The sequence below is a fragment of the Cydia pomonella genome, chromosome 5 (genome assembly GCF_033807575.1).
Source record: "Cydia pomonella isolate Wapato2018A chromosome 5, ilCydPomo1, whole genome shotgun sequence".
Taxonomy (NCBI): Eukaryota; Metazoa; Arthropoda; class Insecta; order Lepidoptera; family Tortricidae; genus Cydia; species Cydia pomonella.
This window is the reverse complement of record NC_084707.1, coordinates 22,704,067-22,722,097: the sequence shown is the minus strand read 5'-3', so window position 1 is coordinate 22,722,097 and position 18,031 is coordinate 22,704,067. Positions and strand designations below refer to the sequence as shown.

The window sequence follows — 18,031 nt, the reverse complement described above, 5'->3', positions numbered from 1 at the left end:
AACACGTGAACGTTTCGCAACGCCTTGTTTGCGAGCCGTTATCACGGCTTATCGACAGGTTATCGGTCTTTTACCTATAGTCGTACCGCGATACGGGGCGGTCAGCTTATGTAAATATATTATTGATCAAGAAAATAACGTACCTATTTGTCCAAGTTGACATTGGCATAATAATTGCTAACCTCAATTTAGCTCTTAGTAAAAAAACTGACGGCAAAGAGAGTGACAGACAGGCGATCGTCTCAGTCAATATTTATTTATTTATATTTTACAAGAAACAAATGAGTTTGAACTTTTAGAGAAACAAAAGAAAGTTACGTCTTTTTTCAACTAGAAACGTCACTTTTGATTTTGACGCTGACAGATCATATCTACAACAAATATATATACAATTCCTAACCTGTTATTACAATCAAAATACGGTTCCTGGAACTGCACGGAATATAAAATATACATATGAACATGAAAAAGGCTGATATTTGACATTAAAAAATATGCTAAGAACAGAATATTTTAACGGGGCACGAACCTTAGGGTTTTGTGACGTTATATTTTAATAATAAATAAATATTAAATAAATAAATATTATAGGACATTATTACACAAATTGACTAAGTCCCACAGTAAGCTCAATAAGGCTTGTGTTGAGGGTACTTAGACAACGATATATATAATATGTAAATATTTATAAATACTTAAATACATAGAAAACACCCATGACTCAGGAACAAATATCCATGCTCATCACACGAATAAATGCCCTTACCAGGATTTGATTACCCGGGACCATCAGCTTCATAGGCAGGGTCACTACCCATTAGGCCAGACCGGTCGTCATGCATAATACAAATATGTCTCAATGTACTTAATAATATTGTTTTTTTGTTTTTGTTACAGGTAAGACGAGTTTGGCATGATCTTATAAGCGACTGAAAGGTATGCTTCACCGTTAGATAATATTGTATTTTAATAAATTATGCAAAGCACTACCTATAGTAAACACCCCTATAATTTAACAGGCACCAGTATTGGGATGGTATAGACAAATCCTGTAAAACAAGTATTTACCATCGGTTTTAAATTGCTGGCAACATTTTGCCATAAACAAGAGCCAAAGAGCTGCTTAAGTTTAATGTTTCATTGATATTTGTTAGTCTGAAAATGAATGGCGCCATACATCCCATGACTGGAAAAAAAAAACAGTTTTAATTGGTTAATAATATTGAAACCAATTGCAGTAACTTTCATTAAATACATAGAAAACATAAAGGACGAATTGGACATTCAACTTTTAAAGCGTACCTAAATCGGTAGAAAGTAAAATTTATAGGTGTCGGTGGAATATCAAAAATACTAAAAATTTCCTCTTAAATGTCCCTTGATTAACCCCGTTAACATATTCTAGATTCCTAAATTTAAGAAAGCAAACTTTATACCACTCCAACTTTAAACCGCTTTAACCTCAAATACTATTTACTTATCATACGTCATTTTACTTCCAGGACTTATAATATCCTGTGTTACATTGTATGCCTTTCTTTATCTCATCGATAACGCTTTGAAAGTGCCGCCGAATGGTTTTTTATTCCAACCACATTGTGAGAAAGCTGTGGGGTAACGTACTATTTTTGTCGCAAGGGAGCAAAGTCGTTATTGCACTTACTGTGCCGGGTCACGGCTTTTTGTGGTTGAAACACACATCAAAGGAATTATTTCATCGTTCGGTGGATGTCAATTTGATTGAACGTTTATTTACAAAAATAACTACAAAGGTAAAATAACAAAAGGGACAAAACATTTTGAAACGTCTTAAATAAATAATAAATAAATAAATAAATATTATAGGACATTATTACACAAATTGACTAAGTCCCACAGTAAGCTCAATAAGGCTTGTGTTGAGGGTACTTAGACAACGATATATATAATATATAAATATTTATAAATACTTAAATACATAGAAAACACCCATGACTCGGGAACAAATATCCATGCTCATCACACGAATAAATGCCCTTACCAGGATTTGAACCCGGGACCATCAGCTTCGTAGGCAGGGTCACTACCCACTAGGCCAAACCGGTCGTCAACTGCAGTGGCATCATGGTTCCATTTTTATCGCTTATTACTATGCCCGTCACTTTCGCGCTTACATACTTGTTAGAACGTGACAGGCATGGTGACAAATGATAAAAAGCCGACCATATTAGCCCTACTGCATAAAGAGATAACAAGTATAATTTTTAACTTGCTCAATACTATCATATAAAATGATCCGAAACGTTTTTACTCGATGACAGCCAAAGAGAAAAATTTCGATGCAAGTCTTGCCCAAATAAAACTCAACCGGACTTAAATCAATCAACAACTATACGAAAAACTGTGACGCCTACGCCTTCACAAACCTTACATGATTAGACGATAAATTCCATAAAAACGCCAATTGGGTACTTGACACATGTTGAATATTATAACAAAATTTAGTTAAATGGATAGAAAATGAGCCATCCATTATAAAAAAAAAGAATTTAAAAAATTATATTGAGATTATAAAAAAATACAAGGCACCGAAATTTCAAAATAATTTTTTTTTGACTTTCAAAAATAGAAAAGAAAATGGTACCATTCGATTCCTTACATTTTATTTAAAAATAAATTGTATAACAACTATACACATAAACGCAATAGTTCAGGGTCAAAATGGCAATTTCCTTGATCTTCCATACATTTAGGACAGACTTATATGATGTGACGTCACATCACCTTATCATTTTGTTAGAGGCGTTTCAATCGTCGAGTGCGAGCGTCAGACTTTAACTCTCATTTCTGACCTTTGTGTTGCTTAAATGCCATGAGTCCTATATAGACATTTGATCCTCAGGAAATCAAGATAGTTTGACATAATTTACAAAAACCAGTCAAGTAGCCAATTGCCGAATCCCCGGATAAATCCATTGACTCACAAGAGGAAACAGATGATCTTGAAGATATTACAGCGGGTGACAGTTCATTCCACAGTTTAGATTTAGGAGGCATTTAACTCATTTATTTTATATTACTAGTAGTTGTAGACTTACAGTCGAACTGAAACCAGACATGCCAATAAAAATGATATTCCCGTATTTATCATTCAGTTCCATCTTTTTACGCTCATGTGAGCAAATTGATATTTATCTAGAAATACAAAACAAATAAAACTAGCAATATTCCAAGTATTTGTTGTTCAATACAACTCTGAAAAATAAAATTCATTTTTTATTGATGTTGTTTCGTTGTTATGTAGAGACAAAACGAAAATAATAAACACAAGTAGGTATAAAGAAATAAATTTCCTTTAAAAAGAAATTGCCTTTGAAACACTGACGCTAGTAATTGAGCGTCGTTTACTACTAGTACTTACTACTAAATAAGTACTATTTAGTAGTTACTTATTCCACCGAAGATTGAAACCTTTGTAATGAAAATTGTTTTTAAATCTATTATTTAACCGCCAATTTTTAGGGTTCCGTAACTCAAAAGGAAAAAACGGAAACCTTATAGGTTCATATTGTTGTTCGTCCGTCCGTCTGGCCGTCCGTCCGTCTGTCTGTCTATCTGTCGAGACCCTTTATCTCGGGAACACGTGAAGCTATCGATATAGTTGAAATTAAAGCCATATAATAAGTTCTATAGCCTCATGCAGCTGTGAAAAAAACAAACTTCTAAGTTAACGTTAAAAAGATACGGTCGTTTTCCACAAAAAACGTAAAATTCGACATTGTCAAGGGAATCAAAAATTGATAGAATACTTTCCGTTGACATAGAACTATGGAATTTGGCAAGAAATATCGTCTTTCAATAAAAATACGAGGAAAAATCTAAAAACTATAAATTTGTAAATATTTTTAGATAAAATAGACAAAAATATACTAATTATCTGTGTAAAGTGTTTGTGTGTTAACGGTATTCAGTACCCCTAGTGTAAATATTTTCGACAGCGAAACGTGACGTACGTACGCGTTTGCGTTAAGTGTCATTTTGTATGAGATTTTTGACTTTCCAAAACGTCCCGCTTGGCGCGCTGTTCAAAAACCCATACAAAATGAGACTTAACGCAAACGCGTACGTCACGTTTCGCTATCGACTAAAATTACACTAGGGGTACAGACTGCTGTAAAAATAATTAAAACTCCGTTTACAATTACATTTTTATACTTAGAAGGTGCTAAGGAGGCCATGAATACATAAGTTTCCATTGACTGGATGTCGGTTAGGAATAAAAACTTTTTATTTTTACAAATAGAATATGTAATGCCCATGTCACCCGCTTACCGGCAACATAAATGAAATATACCCTCTTACAAAGCGACTTGTTAGAAAGCGAATGTACAATAACAAGACTATTTTTTTAATAATATGTATTTCGCTTTAAATATGTCCCACATTTAAAGAAAACGTATATACTCCTACAAAATGTAGACTAATAAATTCAAAAGTTAAAACTCGGCTGACAGTGTCACGATTATTCGTATTTGTACCTAGTGCTTTTTGCATCGCCTCTCCTCACGGTACGATACCTATATTTTAGGACAATGCACATTCAGGTCTCAAAATGAATAATGCCGTCATATTTCTATGATAACACGTTTATAAAGTGTACTATGTGCCTAGAAACAAGGCATTTCTACCGCGAGAACCGACTAGTTAACCAGTATAGAAGCGCTCTCATATTAAGGGATTTCTACGGACGTTTAGTTCTCTTTATACTGGTATTACAGGAACACACAGCAGTGCATTCTCGTAAAAGTAAAAATGAGAAGGAACGGCGGCAATAAGTCGCCATAACGACTTGGCATGTCCGCGCAAAACGCAACGGAACTGGTTGTTAGGGCATTGAGATATACTGGCTGGCTGGCGAATGTTTTAATGGATGATTACGAGTAAAATGGATTATTCCTTAAACGGAACCTAAATTAAATTAATGTGGTGTTGAGAATCCTTGCGTCTTAAGGCCGTATTGTCGGGGTCGTCATGTGACGTGAAGCGTTTACAATTAATAGTTGAATCTGATGAAGCAGTCACTGTCGCGTTAAGTAATCTGCTTGACAAAATGTATCACAGCATCTATCAGACACCATACATCGTTAATTTACTTTGTCTAAGGCCTCCGCTACTTATTTGTACAATGTTTTTTTACGAGTTCTTTTTTGACAACTTGTCTAATATGTGATGCTATGAAATGAAGACTACTTACTTATTTCTACCTCTACTATTAACTCTTCTGCCTTTCACATATACATTATTTGGAACGGCCTGTTCAATTATTTTAAGCTACAAACAGTGCAAACTACCAATCATTAGATGCAACACCCAAAACCGAAAAGGCATAAGGTTAAGGAGGGTACAGTGACTCACTCAACTTAACTAATTTCAACGCGAGAGAGGCAATATTCGGGTGACTGAGCCACTATTCGAGCTGAGCCACTGTTTCCGCCTTGACCTTACCTAACTACTTACTATACTTAAATAATTATAAGTGTTACAATTTATACACTCTTAAAACTAGTTCCGTCCTATTTTTAAAAGCTGATATAAACATGACCTCATGGTTCGTAACCACAGACCAACCAGGCTGTTTTCTGTGTTCGTAACAAATCTTCGTGACCAAAGACTAAAATTATACTGGTTAACTTGCAGTTGTTATGGATAGGAATGTCCTAGTGTAGATGTTTATGATGATTGCGCGCTGGAGAACAATGGATACTTATACTTTATAGGCCTGCTTGATTAAGAAGGTGCGTACCAATTGAGTGCATAGAAAGAGCAGTACCTAGGGTTGCCAGCTGTACCATATATTTTATTTTGTATACATATTACATTTTAATTATCCAAATTACACAAAAAAAAATAAGAAACTTAATACTAGATTACAGGACGATATTATAACAATTACTAATTACACAATTAAAGAAAAATTAAATTAAAATATAAATAATTAATTTAACCATTAATTTTTAAGCTAACAATTGAGACTAAACTAAAACTAGAAATTTAACTACTAAAGAGTACCTGACATTAGGTCTTTACTACTAACCTAAATAACGCCCTACACTAAAAATTCACCCACGACCCCCCCGACGCAAAAGTACCCATGACACTCGCCGCGTTGCCACGTTGAACGGCTATGGATAATCTTTGCATCAGGAAGGTCCCTGAGCGAGGATCCAACCCTCTCTCTCGCATGCGTCTCCCCACTTCCTCGAAAAAGGCCTTGGCCTCGGCACACCAGCACCCGGCGGTTTCTACAGCAAGCGGGACAAATAAATAGTTCGCAAGGACCTCATATTTCTCCCGCTTGCGAACCGCAGCCAACTCTAATACACTATAATATGTTATATATCGTGCTATATTTTAGAAAATTGTACTATTGATTACCTATACAAAAACATTAAACTAATTCTACGGATTCTACTCACGTGTTTTTAGTCACTCGCGCGACATGTTACAGGTATGTTGCGCGTGTATATGTGTGTGTATGTATGTGACATGTTATGTGACTAAAAACACGTAAGTTTAATCCGTAGAATAATTTTAACATACAAGAACAACTACAAAAATACTATATGTTCTTCACTAAAGAAAGGGATTTACGAATGTCACCGATATCGTATCGTATGCGACTTGGACTTTTGCCTCCAATTGGTATCCAATTTTTTCCATTTTCCCAGTAAATACTTTTTTTTTTTCAATATTTTGGCAAAAATTCTTTTTTTCTGTAGTAAATAGATGGCAACCCTATCTCTCCCATACAAAATGTCAAGTCAGACAGCCAAAATGTATGAAACAGACAATTTTATTTCGCGATTTCGGGGTTGGTCCCATATATGACCTATATTCACCCCGTAAATTATTGCAGGTAACTTAATGAACATACTGTATTAACCATAACTATGCCTCTGCGTTTGATATTTGTTCTTATTTTGATTTTGACGACCGGTTCGGAATATACACAAATTGACTTAAGTCCCACAGTAAGCTCAATAAGGCTTGTGTTGAGGGTACTAGGACAACGATATATATAATATATAAATATTTATAAATACTTAAATACATAGAAAACACCCATGACTCGAGAACAAATATCCATGCTCATCACACGAATAAATGCCCTTACCAGGATTTGAACCCGGGACCATCAGCTTTGTAGGCAGGGTCACTACCCACTAGGCCAAACCGGTCGTCAAAACGGTTTATTAATTACAAAAAAAACGAATAAAGTCTAACGAAGAGGCATAGCTTTTGTATAAAAATATTTTCCATGTTAATATTCAGGGAGGAAAATTGGGAATAGGTACGTTTGTCCATTATCCTCTTAGAGGGTGCCACTTCGTTGATTGTATTGGTACATAATTACATAACTTGAACTTTTAATACCGATGACATCAAAGGTGATTTTAAATATAATATTTGTAAACAATGACTACTTATCGACCTCTTTAATTAAACGATATCGCCACTTGATAGACAGTAGGTATAGATTGTGTCATTCACGAAGACGCCTGCCTTGACTCGTAATGTCATGTTATTAAAGGTTAGATTTGATAAATTTGCGCGTCATCGTGGATGACACGAACTATCGATACATAACGTCTTTGACTGACATTGTCATTGTGAACAAAAAAATGACCTTGTGATTATCTAAGTGTATGATGTATAAGTTTTTGTCAAAAACAAGCTTTTATCGCTGACTGTACTTGCTTTCAACTGGCAAATAATTAAATACTCATCGAGACAATTCTAAAAACCCCGAACACAATTCGGTTGTGTTATTTTATCGCAGAGTTCACACGGCCACCTCCTGTCTCCATCATCAGATCAGCTCGATGGTATCATAATATTTTTTTTTTATTAGGAAAAGGTAAGCATTTGACCACAATCTCACCTGATGGTAAGTGCCGATGCAGTCTAGGATGGAACATGCTTACCTAAAAGATGTATATTCACTCTCGATTTAAAGCTTTTAAAAAAGAAAGCTTGTAATAATGAATGAAAATAAAAAAAATACACGACTGTAAAGGGTTCGAAACATCGGGATGTATAATAATGGATGTATAATATCGGGATGGATGTGTAATAGGGGTCTTCAACAAACATTTCTTGATAAAGTGAATATATTCCGAGATAATTGCTCCGAAAGAAAAAAAAATGTGTCCCCCCCCCCTCTAACTTTTGAACCATAGGTCCAAAAAATATGAAAAAAATCTTGGAAGTAGAGCTTAAGAAAGACATTAAATGAAAACTATAGCGGATATGATCAGTTTAGCTGTTGAGTTATCGCAAAAAGTTTCCCCTTCGTAGTAAAAAGACGCACACCCACAGTTCATCCCTTGGTTAACAATCAACCATACTTTAAGCTCCAGTTTAGCTTATTGTGACGGAAGAGTAACTACGGAACCCTACTCTGAGCATGGCCCGACATGCTCTTGGCCGGTTTTATTTTATATAAATTTGCCAAACCGAAACTCTAATCTAAGAGACTAATTAATGTCTCCATATTACTAAAGTTGTTTGACATTTTATACCTACAAATAACCCAAAGACACCATTCCACAATAATTTGATTAATCTAACTATGCATAAATATCTTATTCATCTACGTCGGCTGAATAATAAATAATCGATTGAATGAATAAATCAGCCCACGCGCAGCTACCTGGAATATTAATCATGTTGCTATTTACGTTATTATTTATATCGACATAACTAGGTGGCGCTTGTTATAAGAAGTATTTATAGTCTAGCATGGCGTTTATAACCGGTAAGGCTTTAATATTTAACCGTAATCATGCTACGAGGAGCGATTGGCGACACAAATTATCAAGCCATAAATTCTATTGTGCTAAAGATTTATTTTTAACCAGCTAAGAGCATGTCGATATAGAGTAAAGCTTAAAACATCTACTCTGTTCAAATTAAACGCGAATGCATCAAACTGAATACCTATCCGTTCTATCCAACCATAGGGAGAAATAAAAAATTCATACCCAAGTGACATGTAGGGGAAGTACCCTATTTTTACCGTCTTCAGAGTACTTTTTGATAAGTACCAATGTTATATGAGGCATTGGCATATATCTAAGGACAGGCCTTACAGACATTAAGAATGGTGCTAGTTCAGTGGTGTCACTTACCAATTCAAGCCAATTGTGCAGTCTAACGCAACTAGTTGTGACCAATGCGAACTCATCAACCAATCGCGTTGTGGCGTTAGATTACACGATTGGTTCGAGTTCGTGTGCATGACACAGCTGTACTGGCCCCATTCTTAATCTTATTGCCGGTAAGGCCTTCTTTAGATATATGTCAATGCAGAGGTATTTTGCGAACTGCCGGACAGACAGTCGGACATGGCGAAATTATGAGGATTAATATACATGTTGAATATGTTACCTTAAAAAGTATGTAACGTTATAGTATTGTTACGGCTAGCAGTTGGTAGTAGAGATGATTATCATCGTCATACGGGCAGTCAGCATATTGATGCTGATTGAGGTTTCATTCGCTACTATTACTGTTGGTCTCGAACCATTTTTTCCCAATGACTCCGGTCCTGGGCAGCTTGGGTAACCTCCTCCCACCCCAATGCACCCAACTCCTGTTCCACGGAACAGCGCCAAGTAGATTTAGGGTGACCATGTTTCCGTTTTCCGGGCATCTTCCAGGTCAGGGCCACTTTGGATAGGGGGTGCGTCCTATAATATATACGCACTTTTGGAATAATTTCAGTTTACAAACGTTAAAAATGTATACTAATCTTATGTATAATAAAGTAAACGTATACTTTCAATTAGTATAACATAAAAATAATATAACATACGACATACATATGGCTGTTTGGTATAATATACATATAAGTTAAGCTCATTTCATATAACTGTCATAATATATACATATTAAAATATAAATATCATCTTATATAATTAAGTAGTAAAATTAGTAGGATGACCTAGAATTTCAAACCTCATAGAACACACTACTAGAAAAAAAACTGCTAAAAGTGGGTTAGGTTTGTCGTGGTGGAGGGGCTTAGTAGCCGTGGCTTGGTCACCCACGGTGAAGCGAAGAGGCAACCAGGGCCGGCCTGTTTGAGGTGCGGGCTGGCCCGAGGAGGACGCTCCAAGTGGGCTTGGTGAGCCCGCTTGTGACGCGCTGGAGGTGGACCGTCGAGGAAGAGGAGTGTCGGTATTGCGGTGAGCCGTTCTCCCTATCCTCGACGGCCGAGGTTCCCACGAGGTTCGCAGGGGAAGAGGCGTGATGGTATCACGATGCGCCACTCTCCCTATCCCCTGCGACCTTGGCGGGGCCGTTCCGCAGTAGCGGCGTTGGTGGGGCTGCAGAGGAAGAGGAGTGTCGGTATTACGGTGTGCCGTTCTCCCTGTCCTCTGCAGCCGAGTTTGTGGTTTGCGGCAGAACCATGGACCTCATCTGCCGCCGGGCGCTGGAAGTTTTCTGGCGCCCGTGGCCTCCTTGTGGCGGGCTCGGGGGGGTCCGCTACACTGCAGGACGGAGGCCGAGGAGGAAGGCGCGTCGAACCATCTGGCGCGCCTAGCGTGAAGGGCCTTCGGGCATTTGCGAGGGAGCCGCTCGCGGGCGGCTGCCGCCGGTGGGGTCGCGGATGAGTGCGCAAGCGTTCCCGTAACCCCACCAATAAGGCGGCGAGGTGACATATGGGGGGTTTTTAGTGGGTATACCGTCGGCCTCATTAGCCTGGACGGGAGTCCCACATAACCACTCGGGTCGCCCCCCGCACCCGGGTGGTATGCGGAATGCATTTTCCCCCTAGAAAAAAAAAAAAAAAAAAAAAAAAAAAAAAAAAAAAAAAAAAAAAAAAAAAAAAAAAAAAAAAAAAAAAGGTTAGAACTGTGACCCCCTAGATAAATAAATTGTTTCCAGAATAGGTAGCAGGTTAGGTTAGAACTCTGAGGCTTCGGAAAAAGAAACTGTTAACGGAAAAGTGGGTTAGGTTAGGTTAGAACTGTGACCCTCTAGATAAAGAAATTAGCACCAGAATTACCACAGAAAAAAGCTGCAATCTGTAATCGATAAATACGGAGCAAACTACGTTGAAATATAAATTCGCATAGTATATATGTTTCAAATACATTGCTCATTTCATAATAATTAAAAAAAAAAACAAATACACACACAACACAAACACAAATAGTAGGCGCTTATTTTTAATGTATGATATTTGTTTTGTATGTTATATTATTTCAACGTTATACCTTTCTAATGTTATCGTAAACAATGATATATGTAGTGTTTATTATACAATTTACAATTATAGAATTCGTTGTTATACATATTGCATGTTATTGCAATTGAATGTTATTCCGATCAAAATTATACAAATTGAATTTATACATTCAGAGTGATATATTATAGGTTTGTATACGTTCTATTACTTACCCTTGGATAGGTGGGTGTCCTGTTCCTGAGGATATGCCCAATCCAATGACAATTGTAATGTTTGGAGATAATTTTACGCAGATATACATAGCACCAATAGAAGGCGGAGTAACACGTCTCGACAAAGTCCGCAATGAGTATGTGTGAGGGTCGTTTAAAATAGCTCCTATAGATGGCAAGGTGAAGGACGATTACGTTGGTAATGTCAGTATGGGTACATAATGCGGCGTGAAGAAACATCCCATAAAACGGGTCCTCAATCTCCCAGAACAGCTGAAGGGAAAAGGCAGGCCACCTTCTACATGGTGGTCTAACGTGCAAAAAGAGATCCAGAAGCAGAACATTAACTCCCAGACAACCCAAAATAGAATTATTTGGCGCAAATGTACGGGAAGAACCGACCCCAGATAAACTGGGATAAGGGTAAGACAAAGAAATAAAAATTTAAGCAGAGTTTAAAAGTAACCACTGGCGGTGATCGCTACCTTTTATCATTAACGAAATAAAGAAAAAATCTACACATTCCGGTTTAACCTTAAAAACTAATTAGAGAAACTCAACCAGCATTGCCTATCCTCTTACAACGCAGTTAATTTTATCTTTACTACGCGATAAATTTAACGCATTATCGACAAAGCGATACTTTTTATCGCGTCTTTACTTAAACGGCCGTTGTCGAGGCATTTACTGGGTATTTATCGGGATAATATAATATTGGTATTATCAATATCCATCGGGAATTACGAAATAGGCTTCGGTAGTGAGAACGAACCGACGTAGATAAGTAGAATTCCGAAAAAGTAATAAAATAAGATTAAAGAAGTGAGATCTCGTTTTGACTGAGTGGAGACAAAAGGCGTCAATGACTTTCAAGGGAAATGTACGAAAAGCAGGCAAGTATCTACTAATGGGGCATTCCATGATCTGTTCCATACAAATGCAATTTATTTCGTATATTGCACATTTTTTAATGTCTCAAGGCCAGAGAAAGCCAGACAAAGAATGAAGGACTTTGGAGCAGGCTATCTGAAATCAAAAGAATTCAATATGCTACCTATGAGCTCCATCATCCGGCGTAATTATGGAGATGGTCGAAAAAGCTCTCTCGTAGTTGACGGATCTTTCCTAAGGGGGTAATTACACAAAATATCTCTATGGGTCTATACGCAAGGGCCCCCGAAAATCATAAGATAAGATAACGTTTCAAGGCGATGATTACCTAATCATAAACTGCTCAGTAAACTACCTAGTTTATTGAGCATTTTTCACACAAGCTAATTTTCATAAATCGCGTTAGTACGGGACAACGGTAGCACTTTCGTGGTATGGCTTTGGAAAAGAGATTTGGAAAAGACGTTATGTACGCCTTTGCACTACATGCCTTATGCCGTAGCAATTCAAAATTCATTTTCTTCGTAGCAGTTCCTTACCTTATTCATCTTCCACCAATACCACTGTATCAGGACAGTAACAAAGTAACTTCAGCATCAACAGTAGTCCAATAAGGCCGTAATAAAAATAAAGTATTAAAGACCAAAACGCCGTAACTGAACCGAAAAACAGTGCCCTTTACGCCCTAGCGCGCGATCCCAAATATCGCACATTCGATATTGTGCCCTTACCCCGAGTTTACATTTAGACGCTAGCGAGACAATTTCTACTCACTCTCTTCACTCGCTCCCACCAATACGGGTAGTTTAACCTTTAGCCAAATTTTGCGAGGTGAATATACGTATAAGTCATACTGATCCCCTTTTTCTATCAACATCACGATAAATGTATGGATTTCCCTTAGAAAACATCGACATGTGATAAGCCAAAATGTATGAAACAACCTATTTTTTTCGGTTGAGTCCTGTTGCTCAATATGACCTAGAGTATGACTCTCAAAATATACCAAAAATCTGTCTACCGATATGCGTCAAATTTATTGTGAGTGTGAGTACAGTCGCTATTCTCCATTTTTTTTAAAGATTAGAATTTTTCTAACCTTAAAAAGAGCGGTAATTAAATTTTTCATCCGAAATGCTAGGATTCCTATGATATCTAATAAAGCGGTACACTAATATGGAAACGACACTATTAGGTATTAATTATTAAAACCGATCTGGTTGAACAATTTATGTATTCACGCAAATTTTGTTTAAACTTAACCTAAGTATACTATATGAAGTTTGTTCTGTACTCTGTAGGTACCTAATATAAGGCACAGAGTATTAATTATAATAATAATTGAGAGCGCACTATTCGCCTACAAACTGTCTTCAGTTTGGCGAAGCTTTTGTATGTACATATATAGTCATAAGTATTTTTTGAAATAAATTAAAAAAAAATCATAGTTACTTAACTTTGATTTTGGAGGAAAAAGTTAGGACTACTTTTGAGGTTATAAAATTTCTTATCTAAAAAAACGGCAAATATGACTGTCAAACTCATGGTAGGATATTGGGGGGATATTCCCATCCGTAGTCGCCTCACGCACAACGCCTAACGACGTTTACCGAATAACCGCCGAGTTATCTGAAAGAGTTGCCCTCATCAATTATTAATTCCGTACATCTCTTGATTGCGAGGATCCTAAAAGGCGTAATTTATGCTTTTAGCGAGTATTCGATTGGAGCTTGGTGAATGGGCTCGGATATGGGTGAATATTGTCCTTCTGATACCAATAATAATTCTAATTCATTCCCTCCTACTATCGACTAGTCCAGTATGTATTTTTTTTTTGAATGCCGCATATTGTTCAAATGTTTTAAAAACGTTTTCGTTTGAGTATCAAAGCTAAAGGACAATATTTTTGCTTTAGTTAAATGATTGTGTTTTTAATTTTTAATGACATTTTGTAAAAGACATGTAAGTAAGAAAAATATTCCTAAAAAATCTTCTTTATTTATTTTTGAGCCATCTTGTATGTCAAAGTTATTACAATCCATACTTTTAAATCTCCAAGCGGGTAGCCATAAATGGATTTGCATAAACTTTTTGAGGCCTTGGCCTTCAGAAGTTTAATCTCTTGTTAAAAAGATGAGGGTATTAATAGGGCTTTTTAGCTGTTCTGGTGTTATATAAATTCATTTTTTTAATAGAATTCAGGGGCCCTCTTGCGATCTTCAACGATTTATCGTTGAAAAAATTAACATGCTTATATGTTTTATTGACCAAGGAAAAGAAACAATACATTCATCATTATAGCTGACACTTTTAGGTACAATATCTTAAAAAGTCTTACCTAAATCTTAAATTACGTCGCAAAAACCTTCTTCCAATGCCATCGCAATACCATTTTTCCGCTTTCGTACGTTTAAGCGCACCCGACCCGCAAACCCGACTCGGCGGTAACCCGACCCGACGAATCTGCGGTGAAACCCGATCGGTGAACAATGGAGACTGGGTTGACAAGGGGCAAGGACTGCAGTGCTATTCGGATTTTAAAATCTTAATTTTGATTTGTATTACTCGTGTATCTCGCGCGCATATACCTACGGATGAGCAAGATTAAGTTAAAACAAAGTAATTATTAGATAGTCACAGGTTCTGAATGAGAAACTTCTGTTTCACCACAACATCTTGTAAAGGGTGTCTTTATTCTTCAATACCTGATGAGAAAGCATTGTATCCATAAGAGTAGCAAAGTGATTAGATGCGAATTTTGAGTTGTTTCCTCGTGTTGGCTGATTTTGTGAGTGGTGATTTTGAATAATTTTATAGCGTTCTTTTGGATTTGATTTGTAATGTTTTACCGTTAGTATTTTCCTCGCGTTGGTATAGTGAAAGGCTCGCGTCGCTGGACAGCAAAGTTTACGAGTAAGTATATAACTAGGGCCTTGAAACCTTCGCTAAAGATTACTCTTTTTGAAATTTTGATATCTTTGGCTGGCTCGAATATTTAATTATCAAACGAACTTACCTGTGCAGTTTGATTACAATTATACGAGTTTGTTGTCTTGGATTTGGATAGGAAGTATAATAATATTGGGAGGAGTGTAAAAGCAACGTTACCCCCGTGTAAAACAAATAACTGCATTGAATAGCTACAATAAAAATTGCAATGGGTCATTTTAATTGTAGCATCACACATCGAAAAGAGCCACAGACTTAGTATTTAGTGTAAAGCACCCGTAATCAGCATTTTCTATGTCTAGTTCAATGGTCTGTGGTCAATTCATATCAAATCAAAAACAGATTTTTAAATTTCGAATGCGGCTTCTGAGATATGCGACATGTTTTCACTTTACTAGGGATATTCAGCTATTGGACAAGCGCCTTTAGAGCTATATGTACCTATATTTTTGAGTTGAATACTTAATACTTACCACAATCGGCCTTGAAAATATAAAATTTGATGGTAGTATCATTAGAGATTGCTAACGTATTTTTTTTTCCTGGAGGAACGCACAGTTGAGGGCTATCAGCTTTCTAAGTGGTAAAGTTGGAAATGTTGTCGGGTACAGCAATGAAAAGAAACGGTAGGAAATCCACAATTCCTCTGAAAACTCCCCGTCATTCATGCGATAGAAAATGCAGAGCGAATTGATACAATACTTCCATTTCATCAACAAATATTCTCACGAAAACATGCACCTATTTACACTAATGAATCTAGGAGCTGTGGATTTCGCGATAAGCTTATAAAATATAAAAACAAATACTTACTTCATTGAGTCATTAATACAGCGAACTTACAATAATCTTAAACGCCATAATTGGCGCTCCTTTATGCCAGTTTCCGCCATTTTGAACATTTTCCAAAATACGAAACTACAGAAAAAAATCTAACTATCGATCACAAAATGTCACTAGATGTGAGAATATACGAACATACATATAAAGTATTTTGGTCCAAACTGAAAAGGAGACCCGGTTTTGGACCCGGGTATGTCCTTAAACTGCGTCCAAAAGAGAGGTATGGGCACTGTGAATGTCATCTCGCTTTGTGTGGCAGGGCACAGCACAGCGGATGTCATTCCAGATCTAGACCACAAACACGACCTTACAGAAAACCGTAGCCAAATAACACTACACCCTACTCATAGTGTTGTGTTCCTGCCGATGAGTAAGGTTGCCAGAGCTCAACGAGGGTGCGGAGTGTTAGGGTCGGCAACGCGTATGTAACTCCTCTGGAGCTGCAAGCGTCCATAGGCTACGGAGACTGCTTACCATCAGGCGGGCCGTATGCTTGTTTGCTACTTACGTAGTATGAAAAAAATTAACCTATCGAAGTTCACAAAATTTCACTAGAATCTGAGAGCATTCAGCATACATAAGTATTTTTGCCAACTGAAAAGGAGACCTTCTCTAATGCTCGGTCAATTAATATCCCTCAGCAATTTACAGCAGCATTGATTTCCCATCTTCAGTTTCATCAAACAATTAAGCCCAATACCCCTGTCCCCAGTCGTGAAACTAGGTCTGACAGCGCGACGGTGCGGCGCCATTGCGCTATTTGCACATTGTATAGTTGTGCATTAGTGCGTAGAGGGAAATTAAAAATGGAAGATTGAGGGTGAGGAATTTTAGTGATGTCATGTTTGATGACGCGGCAATTATTGTACATAGCTTATGGAAGTAGAAGGCGCGTCAGAATTTTAATATATGTGTCGAAGTCTAGTCAATTCTCCCACTATGTCGCTTACCATAAAGAGCCTATATCCTGTCAAAGCATCGTTATGGCAAGCGACAAAGTGGGACATTTTGCTTGGGAACAACACATATAATTATGAAATGAGTAGGTATCAGTAATTTGTGAGATTAGTGTCAAATCAATATCACATTTTTTTAAGTCTGAAAACGCTTCCAGTAGAAGAACGACATGCACCGGTTTATTATCGAGCAAAGTATATAAAATGAACAAAACAACATTTTGTTAAGTGACTTTTGGTTTTGATTCTCAAAACTGAAACTGACAGTCAGTTACTTACATACCTACAATTATTCTCGAGAAAATTTGATCGCTATACCCCCGTGATGGCTCCTCTACATGATGGCCTAGCGCAGGCCAGTCCAAGGGACGCATTTATGCGTTAGAGGGAGTAAGTGATGTTGCTATCTCATTCCACCGCATAGCTGCGTCCCTTAGACTGGCCTACGTTGGGCCATCGTGTAGAGGAGCCCTGACACAGGTGGTCGAGTGGTTGAGGCATCTACCGCGAATGCAGAGGGCGCTAGTTCGATCTCAGGTCTGGGTACTGGACACCTTGGCTACTTTATCTGTTGCATATGACATATTTCAGATTATTATTAAAAACCAAATGACAAATGACATACCAAAAATGCAACCAAACAAACAACATTGTTTCAACAAGTAGGTAGTAATACATGTGACCGCGTTTAACGGTACACGTGGTGTCACATATTATACAAAACAACACTATTTGTCACATTTCATATCTCATACGTATCGTAGGCGCGAAGACACATCGATTATTTCCCCATAACAAGCGTTGGGCACCTTCGCTTGTTTTCATTGCTTGGCGAGCTCAAGTTACACAGATCTATGAATCAACACAACTCCCGATTAAATACTTCATACGAATCCCGGTACAAGCAGTATAAATAATACCGTGCGCGTTTAAGGAACTACCAT

The 18,031-nt window shown here is 37.3% G+C and overlaps 1 protein-coding gene and 1 long non-coding RNA gene across 3 annotated transcripts in view; both read left to right on the top strand.

Annotated features, from left to right (window-relative positions):
• The window catches only part of LOC133518109 (leucine-rich repeat neuronal protein 1-like), a 361,984-nt gene that overhangs the window by 39,831 nt on the left and 304,122 nt on the right, over positions 1–18,031 (top strand). The gene's annotated exons all lie outside the window — the stretch shown is intronic.
• On the top strand, positions 8,231–11,406 carry LOC133518108 (uncharacterized). The gene is made up of 2 exons (XR_009799437.1): positions 8,231–10,045; positions 11,003–11,406. It is a non-coding gene; the product is annotated as an uncharacterized LOC133518108 (long non-coding RNA).